This window comes from Protopterus annectens, chromosome 8.part0, assembly GCF_019279795.1.
Source record: "Protopterus annectens isolate FY-2018-M chromosome 8.part0, PAN1.0, whole genome shotgun sequence".
Classification (NCBI taxonomy): domain Eukaryota; kingdom Metazoa; phylum Chordata; order Ceratodontiformes; family Protopteridae; genus Protopterus; species Protopterus annectens.
In genome coordinates, this window is record NC_056741.1 from 1545880052 (window position 1) to 1545896707 (window position 16656).

The following is a 16656-nucleotide window of genomic DNA, read 5'->3' on the forward strand; positions in this document are numbered from 1 at the left end:
TTAAACAGTCACATGGCCACGGGCTGCAGGAGTCTGTGCTCACAGGTGAAAGCATGGCTGCAAGTAATGGCCATTAATCACACATGTGCATAGTGCAATTAACAGTTAGCATTCTCCTGTTCAGGTGCTGTTCATAGGTTCATAGTTAGGTTCTAGGCTATCGGTCCTGGGGCCTATACAAGCCCAGCCAAAAAGGTACCCTGGCTTTTGCCACCCAAGAAAATTATTTTCCTGTGTCACTGTTGAGCAGAGCCACAGAGGTGATCCCCGGGGTGAATTTCCTATTTCCCATCCAGTCATCAAGATTTTTCTTGAAGAGTGCTAATGAGGAGCTTTGTTTGATATAGATAGGTAGTTTATTCCAGAGTATGGGAAGTCTCTGGGACAGGAATCTATCCCTCCGGCATGTTCTGTTTATTGTGGTGACAAGGTTTAGGTCCTCGGAGGGATTGGGATTTCTTTAAGTGCAGCATGTCCAACAGCTCTGGGTTTGACATAGCTTTGTATGTTAGGCAGAGATCACCTCTGAGTAGGCGATATGCGACGGAGTAAAGCTGAAGTTTTTTGAGACGGTCAGCGTAGGGCATCTGTTTGAGGCCGGTAATCCTCTTTGTGAGGTATTTCTTCGGCCTTTCCAGTTGGTGGAGATGTCTTGTGAGGTATATACCAAAAGGGGCGTTGTACTCTATAATGGGTCTAATGAGTGATGAGTAGAGGGGAACAATGACCTCTTTTTTTCTGGATGAGAAACCTTTTGTGATGAGGTGTGCCACGTAGAAGGATTTCCTGACTACTGTGGCGATGTGATTATCAAAGGAGAGACTACTGTCATCTGTGTCCCAAGGTCTCTTATCACACTTTCAGTGTTAAGTATACTACCGCCTATGTTGTAGTTCATGGGTACAGAGTTTTTACCAAAGGGGATGACAATGCACTTTTTGGCATTGAGCTTGAGGCCATGGCTTTGACACCAGACATCTGTCTCAGTGAGGCCCTTTTGTAGGATGTCCACATCGTTAGGAGTTTCGATTATGGCTCCTAGTTTGCAGTCATCTGCGAACTTCATTAGCCAAAGACCTTCTGTGTTAGCCTGTACTTCAGAGAAGTAGATACCAAACAGGAGAGGACCCAGGACTGAACCCTGTGGTACTCCACTTGTCACTGGTCTGAAGTCGGATTTGGAGTCTGCTACTTTCACAGTGTGGGTTCTGTCAGTGAGCCAGTTGGTAACCCATCTTGTGACATAGGGATTTATACCTAGTTTAGTGAGTTTATCTATAATTCCAGATTGGGAAATGGTGTCAAAAGCCTTGGCAAGATCTAGATAGGCTGTGTGAACCACCTTACCCTTGTCTACGGCTTTGGTGACTGCTTCAAAGAAGTCTATCAGGTTTAGGAGACATGATCTGCCTTTTACAAACCCAAAATGGGTGGGATCCAGAGTTTGGAGATTACCAATGTCTTTGTTTATAACTTCCATGATGATACGTTCCATGGCCTTGAAGACCAGACTCGTCAGGCTAATGGGGCGGTAGTTCCCGGGGTCTGTGGTGGCTCCCCCCTTGTGGAGTGGGATAACTGTTGTTGTGCACCATTCAGCAGGCACAAAGCCTGAGGTGAGGCTATGATTGAATATGGTACTTAGGTGGGGTGCCAGTTTGTTCTGTAGTTCATGTAGAATGCAGCCTGGGATGTTGTCTGGTCCCATGGATGTTGTGTTCTTGGCTTTGGAGAGTGTGGTTTTTACCTGTGCAGCTGTGATTACAGGAACTTTGCATAGGGGGTGAGAGGGGGGTAAAGTTAGCACTTAATCTATCTGCCAGGATGTTGGCAATATCAGTTGGGTCTGTATATTTAGTGCCATTGTGCTGTAACTCAGAGCAGATCTGAGTGTTGCCATTCAGATTCTTGACATAGCTATAGAATGCTTTGTGGTTGTCTTTAGAATCAGTGGCGATTTTGTTTTCGTAACTAGCTTTGGAGGATTTTATCAGGGATCGCAGCTTCTTACTGAGGCTGACCAGGGAGCTCCTCCACTCGTGGGATTTTACTCTCTTTTGCAAGAGTTTCTTCCTTCTGTTGTACAGTTTGTTTATGGCAGGGGACCACCAGATTGGCTTTCTTTTTTTGGAGGATAGCGTCTTGGTTCTGTTTGGGATAGCATGATCCATGCACTCATGTAAGTGCTTATAAAGTGCAATTGTGTAGGATTCAGTAGTCATAACTGTAGTGTCATAACTGTATTGTCCATCTGCATGGTTGTCATGAAGTTCACCACTTCTGTCTTAAGAAGCATGAAGTTGGCTTTGGAGAATTTTTTTATTATGGTTTCCCTAAATGGGGATGGAGGCAGGATGTGGATATCTAGGGTAATTAGCTTATGGCAGGAACGGACCAATAAGGGATCGACTTCAGGTGTGGAACACCGGTCACTCATATTGGTAATGACTAGATCTAGGATATTGTTGCCCCTGGTGGGAGTGTGGATAAGTTGATCCAGGGCATTGGAGTTTATGAATTCCAGAAAGCGTTGAGTGAAGGAGTTGGTACATTAGTAGTTTTCCCAGTTAATGGTGGGGTAGTTGAAATCGCCCATTATTAGGGTGTTTGGTTAAACCCTAATATTTTCCAGTACATCAAGAAAAGAGGAGTGGAAATCCTGGGGCATGGTGGGTGATCTGTAGCAAGCTACAATTTGGATTGCAGTTTTGCCCAGAGTTAGTTGCACTTGGATAACCTCGGCTGCATTATGCTGAGCAACTAGCCTGGAGGTGTGGATATCCTTAATGAATATGGATACACCTCCACCTTTGGTGTTCCGGTCCATGTTACATGGCCAAAAAGTGTGGTATGAGTTATAGCCTGGTAGTGCAGGGATGCTCTCTGGAGCCTTCAACCAGGACTCGGTCACTGCACAGATATCGATGTTCTCCATTTTAAGGAGTGCCTCGAGTGAGTGTATTTTGAGATTTAGACTTCTGGCATTGAGTAGCATCACCCTCAGTTTTTGCTTGCCTGTTCCTGTTACAGTGGTGAATTTGTCATTTGAACCTTGCCTAAAAAAGGCACTACAGGGTCGGCAAAAACCTTAGCCAGTATCCGGAATCCCAGGGGCGACAGGTGCAGGCCATCTCTGGCAAAGCATTGTGGTCTGTCAACCATGTCATCCCAGGCAGACAGATACTGGATCCCTTTAGAATGGCACGAGAAGCTTAGCCAATTGTTGAAGTCAATCATTTTGTCCTTGTACTGTGGCATCATACTGGGTGATGGCAGAATGCTACTCAGGGCTAGGGTCATACCAGCCTGGGCTACAAGATCGGAGAGCTCTTCCATGTCTCTTTTCATGTAGTCCAGGGAGGTACGTCTCAGGTCGTTCACACCAACATGGACAATGACAGAGTCATATTTGTACTTGTTGTGGAGTGACCTGAGTGTGTGGGTTATGTGGCAGATCCTGGCACCCGACAGGCAGCTGACAGTAACCTTCTTGTTTAGCCTGGTGAGTGGGATATCAGTGTGCCTGACTACAGAGTCACATATGACTAGTGTGTTGGGTACGTTGTTTTACCTTATTGGCTGTGGTTGAGTGGCACACTGAGTCTGCGGGCTATGTGTCATTTGGGTTGTGTTGGGGGGGTGGAGGTTGCTTGCATTTCTGCTTTGGAGGTCTCTGTTGCTTGAGCAGATTATTACTGAGAGCCTCCGCAAATGTTTTTGTATTTCTATGTGTGGATTTTGGTGGTGTAGATTTAGTGAGACTATGTGATGAGTGTGGTGTGGTGCAAGTGTTTACCTTCTCCTCTTGACTGTCAAGTTCAGTCTTGATTGGAGAGAGCTTCACCTCCAGTTTGGCTAGATAAGTGCATCTCTCACAGGTTGTAGTGTTGGGTGGTAGGAGGAGAGGGTTGTCTGTGTACATGAGGCAATTTCTACATTGCCCCAAGATGCCCAGATTCATCAGATAGACAGGAGAGAACACTGGGAGCTGACCCTTGGACATGCCTGAATAAAAAAACTATTTTCCTCTAGATAAGTGAGGAAAGTGAGTACAGGACCTGTTTTTCTCCAAGCAAGTGAGGAAAGTAAGTACCAAAACTGTTTTCCTCTAGGTAATGAGGAAGGCTGAGTGCAGTAGTAATTAGTAGGTTATTTAGTGCTTACAAGTTCTGAACAAGTGCTAATCATGAATAAGCAAATTCAAGTGCTAAAAGTAAGAATCTGTATCTGGACTAAACTAGTTACAAGAAAGGAGGGAAACAAGTGTAAATGAGGGTTTTTAAATCAGAAAATCGAGAGAGCTGGAAAAACTGCCCAAATGGCCAATAACTACAATTTCTGGGCCAGAACCATTCCTTATGTGGTAGATAGGTTACCTAGTGCTTAACACTCCCACTGATAAGCTAGAAGGCTTCCCTCCAACACAGAAAGCTTTGGGGGGGGGGGGGGGTCAGAAGCTTACATACAGTCCTGGATACAGCAAATCTGAATCTGGACTATACTAGTTACAGGAAAGGTATATATATATATATATATATATATATATATATATATATATATATATATATATATATATATATACATATACAGAAAAGTAGCTAAAACAGCAGTCAAAACAATTCAAATACAGTGCAAGCTAGCACACTTGAGTATGTTGCAATGTTAGACCAAACAGTTTAAAAAAAATGCAATTAAATTAAAAATGACTAAAAACAATGCAGAAGGAGTCTATTAGGTAGAATGAGGTAAAGAGATGGGACTGGGGGGAGTGTCCCAGATCAAATCTACAGTGGGGGCGGGCAACTGCAAAAACCTCCAAATGTAAACAACAACACAGGAATAGAGAGGGTGGGTATGGGAAAACCAATACCTTCAGCAGAGATCTGAAAAACTATACAGTGAAGCAAAAATAACAGTGTAAAACTCTGAAGTCAGCCAGCAATGATATAAAATTAGTCAAACAACAATTACCAGTACACAACTCTGAAGTGCCAGAAAAATATACTCAGCTCTGTATATCTCCAGATAGTTTGAAGAGTACTCTTTCAGGACACAGGAAGGCTCCAACAATGATATGCAGACATTTTTACTAAGAGGGTCTAATTTTATGCAAGTAATCCTTGAGATGGTCAGATAACATGCAGGATGCAAAACCAGTTATACCAACTTAAGACACAGAGAAATAGGGGGAGGGAAAACACCTTCAGCAGAGACCTGTGAGAGGAATGAGTTAAGAAATCACATTCCTCTCAACAGTTGGAGTGTCACGGAATGGTCACACTACCTACCCATACTTCTCAACTGTCCACTTTCTTGGTCTGTTCCTCATAAAAATTGTAGTTTTCTGGCAAATTACTGGGATGATCTGAGAATTGAGGTCACTAAGTAATTGCATACTTTTGAGTTTAAAACTTCAAATCCTTCAGAAAATGTATGATACAACAAAGCCTGTTACTGTAGCAACTTTCTAAGTTTCTAAGAACAATATTTAAAATATGCCCCTATTTTTGAGCCTTTGTCCAGTCATTTTGTATGGCTTTGTCCAGATTTCTGGCACTAAGAGGTTGAGCGGTAACATACCTCTCAACTGTCAGATTTTCACAGACTATCCAGATTTTGCAAAGCGATGACATAAGATTTAAAAAAAGCACAGACATTTGAGTTTTGGACTTCATATCCCGTCAGAAAGTATATAATAATACACCTGTTAGTCTCGCAACCTTTACATTTATAGGAGCAGTGGAGCAATGCTTTGTCCAGATTTCTTATTCTTAGTGTTGAGTGGTATACACACTATGCTTTATGTTTTAGGCCACTGTTCTTCAACTGTTGTATTGCCAAGGGGTGAAGTACTCTGCCCTGTTTGCACCCTACCAGAAACTGATGCCCTTCAAGTCAGGTATTCCATTGAAGTAGACTGTGGACTTTATGCCTTACTGATTGGCGCTTGCTTAAGGAGGTTTGTAGCAGATGTTATTTTGTGCTTTGGTTTCCCCAGTTAATTCATGGTGTTGAAATTCAACTTTTTGTCAGTTTTTGAGTGGGAGTGGGTACACACACACATACACATACACACTCACACACACACGTAATATGATGCAGTTAGCAGGTAGTTAATTTGGGGTGGGACTAGCAGTGCTTGCTTAATAGGCAGGTTGTACTTTTGTCTGGGCTAGGTTCAGATAATTTATGAAGACAGTTATTTGGTACTGAGTTAGTATAGTCATTCCGTTTCATTCTTTCAGAGGATTTACTGTTGTCTTTTATTTTGCAAATTACAGAAGTGCACAGTTTGCATCAGCAGGTAGCTCCAGGGAAGTGGAATCGACAGCTGATGGATGCTGCTGTGGTGGATATTCCAGCCACTGGAGTGGTGCGTAATGAGGTCACAGATGGGGGAAGTGCAGAGTTTGCATCAACCGGTGTCTCAAAGGAAGTGGACTTGACAGGTGATGGATGCTACTGCACTGGATCTTTTGGACACTGAAGTGGTGATTAATGAGGTCACAGGTAATAATACATTGTTAGGTGCTTATTTAGGCAAGTCAGAGTTGGTGCAGTCTGGGAATAGTGTGGGGACAGGTGAGGATGAGGATGGGGTACATCAGGGGCAGGGTGAAGCAGGTGTTTAGGTTTGATTATTGGAAGTTTGGGGTCATCCACAGGTGGGGTGGTGTCACAACAGCACAAGGTTGGGTCGAACTTTGGGATCCAGATGGGTGATTGGTTAGCTAAGCAGGGCCTGGGGCAAGGGATAGGGTGGTCTTTTGACCCCCCCTCATATATCTACTTTTAGTTAAATGGAAAGATCTGGAAAGGGGTGTATGTAGCTCTTTTGAATTAATTGATGTGGATGATTGATGTGGATGGGGTTCAACATCTGATGGAATCAGAAACAGCAAACAGTAAAGACCTGTGGAGGCTTTAGCACCCTTGGGGCAGGGGAAGATAGGTAGACTGTGGCCAAGGACATGAGACAAGTGGGGTTAGGCTTCATTTATTACATGGCAGTTTGGTTGGAGAAGGATACTGCCTTGGCCTTATCACTCCTGGCTTATTTTCTCATGATCTGTGAGGCACAGCATCTGTGGGTGGGGAATTCTTGCTTGTGATACAATCAGAGGTTTTGAAAGCAGAAGGTGGTAATTAAGTCACTGCGGTGGAATGTGAGATATCTTGACATTTGGTTAACCACTATAGTAGATAGTCTTGGAGCTGTTAGCATAGGGTTAGGTTGGGGGGGTTGGGATGGGGTTATGCTGGGCCGTAATTCAGGGGTGTTGCTTGTGGGTGGTATATAGGTTTCCATACATCTGTTTGAAGTGTACGGGTATGCATTCAGCTGTGCAGGTGGCAGACGAGAAGGTACGTTGATTAATTTGAGTTTGCAGCAGTCTGAATTGGGTGGGTTACCTTTGTCATTTCCTGGATTTCAGGGTAGGCGGGATTGTGGGAATTTTTTGGGGGGTGGAGAAGGGGGGTGTCCTTCCGTTAGTCAAAGAGAAGACAGGAGGATGCATTTTCCCATTAATGTACAGGTATTGCGTCAACTGCTCATGCAATTCCTGATTCATCAGTTGTGGACAAATTAATAAATGTTTTTTTTTTTTTTCTGAGGGATTTTCTATTAAATCAAGGGTGGGAGAAGAAGGGTCTGTTTGTAGGAATCTGCATTCCTTGCAGGGGAAGGAAGGCATTTTGAAGTTTTGTTGGAGTAGGAATGGCAGGTGGGTATGTTGTTGGGTCTGTTTGATACTCCTCCATTTAACAGCTTTAAGGTTTTCACATTGGGGTTGTTTCCTAAGAAGGCAACAGAACATTTAATTTGATTCACCATTTGTCTTATCCAAAGAGAAATTCTGTGAATGATTTTGTTTTGGGACTCTGGTGTAGGTAGATATTGGATCTTTTTTTTTTTTTTACTTTATTAGTGGTTTGGTAGGAAGAGTGGCCATGGCTGGGCAAGGTACTTTAGTTTAAGTTTTACTATGACAAGGTACGCTGATAGGATGCTCTGTGGCCTGTGCCACTTTCAGAGGTTTAGCACTTCTCTCCATTGGATTTGGCAGCAGTGGGTGGGCAGCCAAAAGTGGCATGTTATCTGAATGGGAAGGTGTATAGTAGGGCTTTGCTAGATTTTAGTAAATATGTGTTGCAGCTGTCTGAGAAGGAAGAAGTTTGGTTGGAAGGATTGTGATTGAAATATCTGGCTCAGGTTTTGGAACAAGTTTAGGCAATTCCATCAGTCATGATGGACTTAGTGGTGATTAGTATAGTTGCATGGGTGGCAGGGTTACATGACTTTATTAAATCTTGGACTTTGGTCCATATGTTGAAGGGTTTGGGTAGGGTTGGTAGTGTGAAGACTGATAGATGATGACAACTGACATGACAAGTTTTGATGGTTTTGTTGTGGGGATTTGCAATGGTAAATGGAGATTAATTGGACTATACTTTATGGGGGATGTTTGCTTTATGGATGTATTATAGAGCTCTTAGGGTGTCAGATTTGTTTTGGTCATTAGTTTTAGTGTTTTTTGCTTCTGTGTATTTGTGTAAATATAAAATGGATCAGTTGGGCAAGGGCTGGCAGATAGTATTGGGAAAAGACAGGAATGGTTGGTTGTGTCTGGTGGGTTGAGCTTAGAGGTTGCTGTAGTCTCATGTTGGGGAGCCCTCACTATGTAATTTTGATTGGTAGAGGGCAAGGTGGTGACATGTAATATATTTGTATATATGAGGAGGAGAGCTTTTCAGTTTTGCTTTTCTGGGAGGGAGATTTCCCATTCATGCTTTGTGCATTGTAGGGTTATCTGATTTAGCGAGGGAAGGCAGATTAACTGAAGTCATTAAAAGGATGGGTTCTTGGTCATCAAATGCTTTCTTATCTTATATTAGATAATTGGGTACAGTGACTGGCTTAGTATTAAATTATTTTCTAGGAAAGGAAGTCTCATTTTGGTCATTCCTATATCCACTGGGTGGCAAAAGGGGGTTGCAGTTAGGCCAGATGGCACACAATTGGGTTGGCATTTTTTCGGGTGGCATTCAGCTCCTTAGAATCCTGTTAGTACATTTGGCAGGTAATGATTTGGGGATAATTCCAAAGTTACAGTTGGTAGTTAGAATAAGTGAGGATCTGTTTATTTTAAAGAAGTTATATTCAGGTTTGTGTATTGTGTGGTCGGAGGTAATACCACAATTATTTTGGCTTTGGAGAGGACTCATCAATTTGTTAAATTTAGGGTAGCTAGGCAACTTGCTGCTTTGGGTATTTATATGATAGGGCATAGGATGTTGATGACAGTGATTCAAGTTTGGATCACAGAGGATGGAGTACACCTGAATGATTTTGGTGAGACCTCTTCAATGCACACTTAAGTTTACTTTGGAGGGTTTGCTGAAGGTTTTGGAGTGAATGAGGGGAAACAGCCTGTAAGAGGCTGTTTGGCAGAGAAGATGGGTAGGTTTGTCCCTCTTCTGTCCCCCCACTGGTGATGGATGCTTAATTCAATGAGTTAGGGAATGAATGCTGCTTGATAAGTAAAAGTAAGTGAGCGGAGGTGAGGATGTTGCTTGATAAGTAAAAGTAAGCGAGAGGAGGTGAGGGCACTGCTTATTTGGATAGGGTAAGCGAGGTTACACTGCCTTAGTAAATGGTTACATGGATGTTCATGATGTGATCAATAAATGAAAATATTGTTCAATAAAGTTATGTTTATGTAAGTTTAATAAAGGTTGTCAAATGTCATTTGGTGTGGTGTGTTTATTGAAGGGAACCAGGACAAATGAGGTTTATGAACAAACCAGTTTGTCCCGGGACATCTCCAGGTGAAGATCAGGTACGAATGGTAATGGAAGTTAACATGGTAGTGGAAGGAAGTTATTGTGGTGAGAATGGAAGGGGTAAATTGGGAAAGTAGGAGGGTTGGGAGAAACTGAAGTAACTGCAAGGAGAAGCTTAACTAGTTTTGAGTTAGTGTACCTGTGTAAGGGATCAAATTCTGACATGAACTTGCTAACCTGCCTTCCCTCCCTCTTTTAGGAACATTGAGGGTCCTGTCATTATTTTTATAGGTTATGTGTTTAGGCAGGCAAGAGGGGTAGATTTCTCCCTTTTCTGTTCTCCCTCTGGTGTTGGATGTTTAATTCCACAAGTTAGAGAATGAAGGTGAGTGATGGGACACTACTTGGTAAGCAAAATAATATGAGAGGAGGTGAGAATGCTGTTTATTTGGTTAGGTGAGTGAGGTTATGCTGCTGTAGTAAATGGTTATTGTGATGACACACTACTGGACCAGTAATCAAGAAACTTTCATCCACTTGCACAACAAATTATTTTCAGTAATCTGGCATGGCCAACACAGGGGGGGTTTCCAAAGCTCCTTTAAGCTTCTATAATGCCTGCTCAGATGCTGGGGTCCACACTACCTTATCTGGCCTGTTTTTCCTTGTCAGGTTTGTAAGGGGAGAAGCTATGGTACTATAGCTGGGGATTAACTTTCTGTAGTATCCTGCTGTCCCTAAGAATGCCCTCACCTGCTTTTTGGTATCAGGGGCAGGCCATGTCTGAATGGCTTCCACTTTGAAAGGTTCTGGTCTGATGTTACCACTCCCCCTCTATGTCCCAGGTAAAAGACCTCTGCTATACTCACCTGACACTTACTGGGCTAAATGGGCAGCTCCACCCTCTGTAGTCTGCTCAGCACCTCTCTGAAGGTGCTCTTTCCAGGAATGGCTGTAGTTAGCAATATCATCCAGGTAAGCAAGGGCAGAATCTCCTGCTCCTGCTAGGATACAATCTACCAGCCTCTGGAAAGTCACTGGGACATTTTTCATCCCAAAGGGACCTTGTGAACTCATACAAGCTGAAAGGAGTGACAAAGGCTGACCTTTCTCTAGCGTTTGGAGTCAAGGACAACTGCCAGTAGCCCTTGGTAAGATCAGTAGTGGCAAGATACTTAGCCCCACCCAGCTTCTCTTAGCTTCATCCATCCTAGGCATGGGGCAAGCATCTGACTTTGTGTGACTGTTTAATTTTCTGTAGTCCACACAGAACCTGGTACTGCAATCCTTCTTTGGTACCAGCACCACTGGGGAGGCCCAGTGACTGCTGGTCTCCTGGATTACCTCTAGTTCCAACATTTCCTTTATCTTCTCCCTCAGAGTATGTTTGATTCTCTTAGGCACCCTATAAGGGGCCTGCTTAATTGGCCTTCAGGGTCCTACATCCACATGGTGCTACACCAGGTTAGTTCAGCCTGGTTTGTCAGTGAACATGCCCCCAAACTCCTGTAACACTGCTCTGATTTCTGGAGCCTGGGTAGGGGATAGCTGCTTGGACATTGCCTCCTCTTCCACTGAGGTGACAGTCAAAGCCTCACTGAGGAGATCATTCACCAGATCCCTCTCAGACTCCTCCTGCCATCCACTGCAAACACTCAGCACAGGTACTTTCTGTCATTGTAAAGTTTCATCATGTTAGCACGGTACAGTTTGTGCCCCTGCCTTGCAGTTCTACCATGTAGTTAACATTGCAGACCTTCCATACCATTTTGAAGGGTCCCTCCCAAGCTGCCTGCAGCTTGTTGGGTCTGACAGGAGTGAGAAACATAGCCTGCTGCCCCACAGCATACTCTCTAGCTGGAGCATTCCTGGGAAACTAGACCTTTTTCTGCTGATGGGCTTCTGCTAGGTTCTCCTGGACCAAGGCCATGGATTCCCTGAGCCTTGTCCTGAGGTTTAAGACATATGCCACAACAGATTCCTTGAGGGATTCACACTCACTCTCTAACTCATCACAAATCAGATCTAGCGGTCCCCTCACCTAATGCCCATAAAGCAACTCAGAGTGAAAAAATGATTGATTTCTGGGGCACCTCTCTGTAAGCAAACAACACATGGGGCAAACATTTGTCTATCCCTCTTAAACTAGTCTGCAAATGCCCCTAGCATGGCTTTTAGTGTAGAGTTTGAACTGTCCACAAGACCATTAGTCTGAGGGTGGTAGAGGATGGTCTTTAGTTGCTTCATTCCTCAGCAGTCCCACAGACAAGGCAGCAGGTTTGACATGAAATTGGCACCTCTGTCAGTCAGTATTTCTTTTGGGAACCTAGCCTGCTGAAAATCTTTAACAAAGCATTTGCCACCTTTTCTGCCACAATGGAGGACAGGGCCACTGCCTCAGGGTATCTAGTAGCATAATCCACTACCACTAGCATATACTTCTTTCCTGTGGAACTTTTGCACTCTGTGGCCCCACAATATCCATAGCTACCCTCTGAAATGCCTCCTCAATCACAGGCAAAGGCACCAAAGGAGCTTTGATCTTGTCTCCGGTTTTGTCTACCTTTTGGCACTGCTCACAGGTCTTGCAGTACCCTGTTACATCCCTGGAAATGCCATGCCAATAAAAGTTCTGCATAATATGTCTCTTGTTACACTTTATGGCCATATGACCTGCAAAGGGAATATCATGGGTTATGGCTAGAAGTGCAAGACGGTAGGCTCTGAGCACTACCAACTGCTGTATTACCTCACCTTCTAGCCCTCCCTCAGGGGTCCACTGTCTATACATTAACCCTTTGTCCCAGTATACAGATTCCCCTTTTCCTTGAGAATCAGGTGCCTCCCTGACTACCTCCCTCAAGCCTTGTAATGTAGGGTCTGAGAACTGAACCTGTCTCCACTATCTCTTTGTAACCCTTCCCAGCTCCCTTCAACAGGAAGTCTGCTATCCTCTGACAGTGGTGCCTCACAGTCAGCCTGGGTACTACTACTCACCTCTTCACTTGCAGTCACTCTGTCCAAGGGAACATCAGTACCCGCAAGCAGCTGTGACTCACCTTCAGTCTCACTTCTACAGGGTAGCTCCCTCCCTGAAGTCCCACCTCACCAGTCCTGGCTTAAAGAGCACAGTTTGTCTGCCCCCCCCCCACACACACACACAGGCTACCAGACCCACATGCTTGTCTCCAAGCCTGACTGTGTATAACTGCATGCACACAAGGCATTGCATTATCAAAATCATTCCATATCAAGACATCTGCAGGGATATCTTCAAACACACCTACTTGCTTGCTTCCTTTTCCACCCTCCCAGCCAAGGTGAACCGTAGCCAAAGGTATTTGGAATGGGATCTCTACTAAAGTTCTGAATGGAGTAGACTGCCCAAGCAAATAGTGCTCCTCTTTAACCATTACAGGCTTCACAATGGTTAGGTCAGAGGCTATGTCTTTCTTAGTAGTGACCTGTTTTCCATCTACTAAGATAGGATATAACCTATTGTGGTAGTTTGGTACCCTTGTTGTCTGCAGACAACTTACCACTGTCATTCTTTCCTTATCTCTTGCTGGCTCCCCCACCTTGCCTCTGTGAACATCTATATGCTACATGGGCCCACTGGTTACATTTAAAACATTTAACCCTTGGTCCTGGCCATGTATTTTGAACTAGTAGCTTCCTTGCTACTGGCAGACTCAGTTTGGGTGATATAGGCTGCCACCATGAATTTCTTTAGGCCTATGACCAGCACTGTGCAGTGATGCCCTGCTTGCTAGGTATAGGTCTCCTGTTTACCTCAACTCATCTGCGGTATTGCATTCCCTATCTGCCAACCAGATTCTCATGTCCTCAGGCAAGGTGCTAAGGGCTTGTTCCCTCACCACAATGTCTGCCAGCCGTTCAAAAGTGGTGAACAGACACCCACCCATGAAAATAAGTGCTTAGTTCAGCAATGTATTCACAAACACTTTCAACTGCCTTGTGTCTGTGCTCACAAAACTTTTTTATAAGCTTCAGGTGTTAACTTAAAACACTCTAATAAACAATTTTAACTGTACTATATCTTAAGCAATCAGTGTCAGACAATTTAGAAACAGCAGTTGCAGCTTTACTATAGAGTAAGGGGGTCAGGAACCATACCCAGAGCCCTTTGTCAACATTATATATATATTTTTTTTTATCAAAAATCTTTTATTGAACATTATACTTTTTACATACTGTTGCTCATCTAGTCAGGATAAAACAGACAAACAGTTGTGGGTTTGGTTCAAGAAGCTTTATTACTCACAAACACATCAGGACTGAGGCTTAGTAACTTAAAATTAAATAAACTTACAAACAGACTGACTACTACACTCATACATGTTAACACTCTGTTCTCAAAATGGCAATGCTGCCTGCACATGCTCACTATAGATATATATATATATATATATATATACGTGCCTATATCTGGAAATACTTCTTAAAGTTGCACACACACGCACACGCACACACACACACACACACACACACACACACACACACACACACACACACACACACACACACACAAACTCTCTGTTCTACATCCTCCCTCTTTCAGAAATATATTGTATACCAAATGACAGTAATTAGTGACATGGAATTATACAAAAATGATCTTTTGACATGCAATTATACAGAACTAATTTTTCACATGCAATCAAAAAAAATTAGACAAATTTGAAACAATCATGTCCAGGTTGCTGTGTATTTTACACTAGGTCCAGAAATATGACCCAATTGTGTAACTTAAAAATCAGAATTGGATCTAGCAATGGGGACTGTCTTCAAGGAATGTTCAACTCTGGGAACATCTGGGATATCATCAGGAATGGGAATGGATACTGATACATGTTCTACAGTATGAACATTGTCAGGGCTGCTCTGAGATCTAGAGTCTGTATCACAGGTACAATGCTGCAATATCATTTCAGACACCAGAAGAAGATACCTGCAAATTGTTCTGTACTCTGTACCCTCAGTTTCCACTAAGTAAGATCTTGGCTCAGCACATATGCCTCTCACTTGACCAATTCGATCAAAGTCTTTCACCGTTTGCATCCTCATTGTCTCTCCCTCTTTTAATGGATGAGGAAATCTGCTCATTTTATCATAGCTAGACTTCTGAAAGGAACGCTTCTTAAAGAGTTGAGCTTTGATTGCTCTGGTGTTTTTAGCATTAGGCACCAGCAAACTAGAACTGATAGGCAAGGTTGTTTTGGTTTGCCTGAATAGAAGTCACTGAGCAGGCGAGCCTAGTAAGTGATTACTGGGTATATTTCTGAGATTAAGTAAATACAAGAAGACATCAGTATTGTCATGCATTGACCTCTCTAGTAATTGCTTTGCACTCTGTACTGCAAGTTCAACAAGACCATTTGACTGTAGGTATTTCGAACTACTAGTAACATGGACAAAGTCCCACTCTTTTGCAAATTTCTGAAACAATTGACTGGTACACTGGGTACTGTTGTCAGAAATAACTTTGTGTGGATTACCATGGACTGAGAAATGATGTTTCAACTTAGTAATAATAGCACTGGAAGGTAGGGAGCAAATTGATCTTAAACCAATTTGAATAAGAGTTTACCAACACTAAGTTATGCTGATTATTCTGCTCCAATATGTCAGTGGCTACTGTTGACCAAGGTAGTTCAGGAATCTAGCTTAGCTGAAGTGAAATTAAGGGCTAATAAGGTAAAACATAAATAATAAAAACAAGTATAAATAAACAATTTTTCATAATAATCCTATTACATTTAATCACACGTAGTACCATCATATACACACTACATACCTATCTTGTAGAACTTTTTAACAAAACAATAATAATTTTTTAACAATTTTTTAACAATGACTAACAATTAATATATATTTTTAATTCATTAATTTAGTAACTCTTTCTTAAATGAGTTTAGGCATTTAATTATATATACATACACAACAACAATACGTTTATTATCATTGTTTTATGAAATGTTCTACATGAGACATATTATGAGAATTTTATATATATGTATTTTAATTATATATATGTATTTATACGAAACTACACATGAAAACTTATAGGTGACTTTATTTATTTATTTATTTATTTATTTATTTATTTATTTATTATTTATTATGAGACTATATAAAGAGTATTTTAACTAATATGTATGTTAACCAACTATGGGTATAACATATAGTTTTTTAAAAAAATTATGGAGTTTATACACATATACACATACATTTTGTTAGGAATAGGTTTATCCTGTAAGGGTAATTGTATTTATTAGCTGTGTGATTACTATGGTTATGTTATATAGTATAGACCAACAACAGTATACCAGCATACCTATGTATTAATTTATTGCTTGTTTTTTAAATTTCTTAACATTCTGTCAATCTTATAACTTTCAATTCTAAGGCAAATACTACTTAGCCACTATTTGTTATTAACTGTTTCTACGTGAATTTTAAAACCACTTACTCATTGTTTTTTTAAAAAATCATCAAGTTTTTTTACATCACTAATTACTGAACTAATTTACCAATCAATCAATTAGAAGATGTGTAAAAGCCTCTGTGTAGTGGTAAGAATCATTCTGATGAAGTTTCCGGAGAGGAAACGAAAGCGCTCAATTGAACTGTTTTTTGTTTTGTGTGAATAAATTTAATCTGTTTACCACGGACTGCAGAGTCTTATGAGAGGATTTGTTACAACTGGAGACTTTCGCTTATATTGTGAGACTGTTCATTACGGACTGCAGCGTTCTATGAGAGGATTTGTTACAACTGGAGACTTTCGCTTATATTGTGAGACTGTTCATTACGGACTGCAGCGTTCTACGAGAGGAACTGTCATAT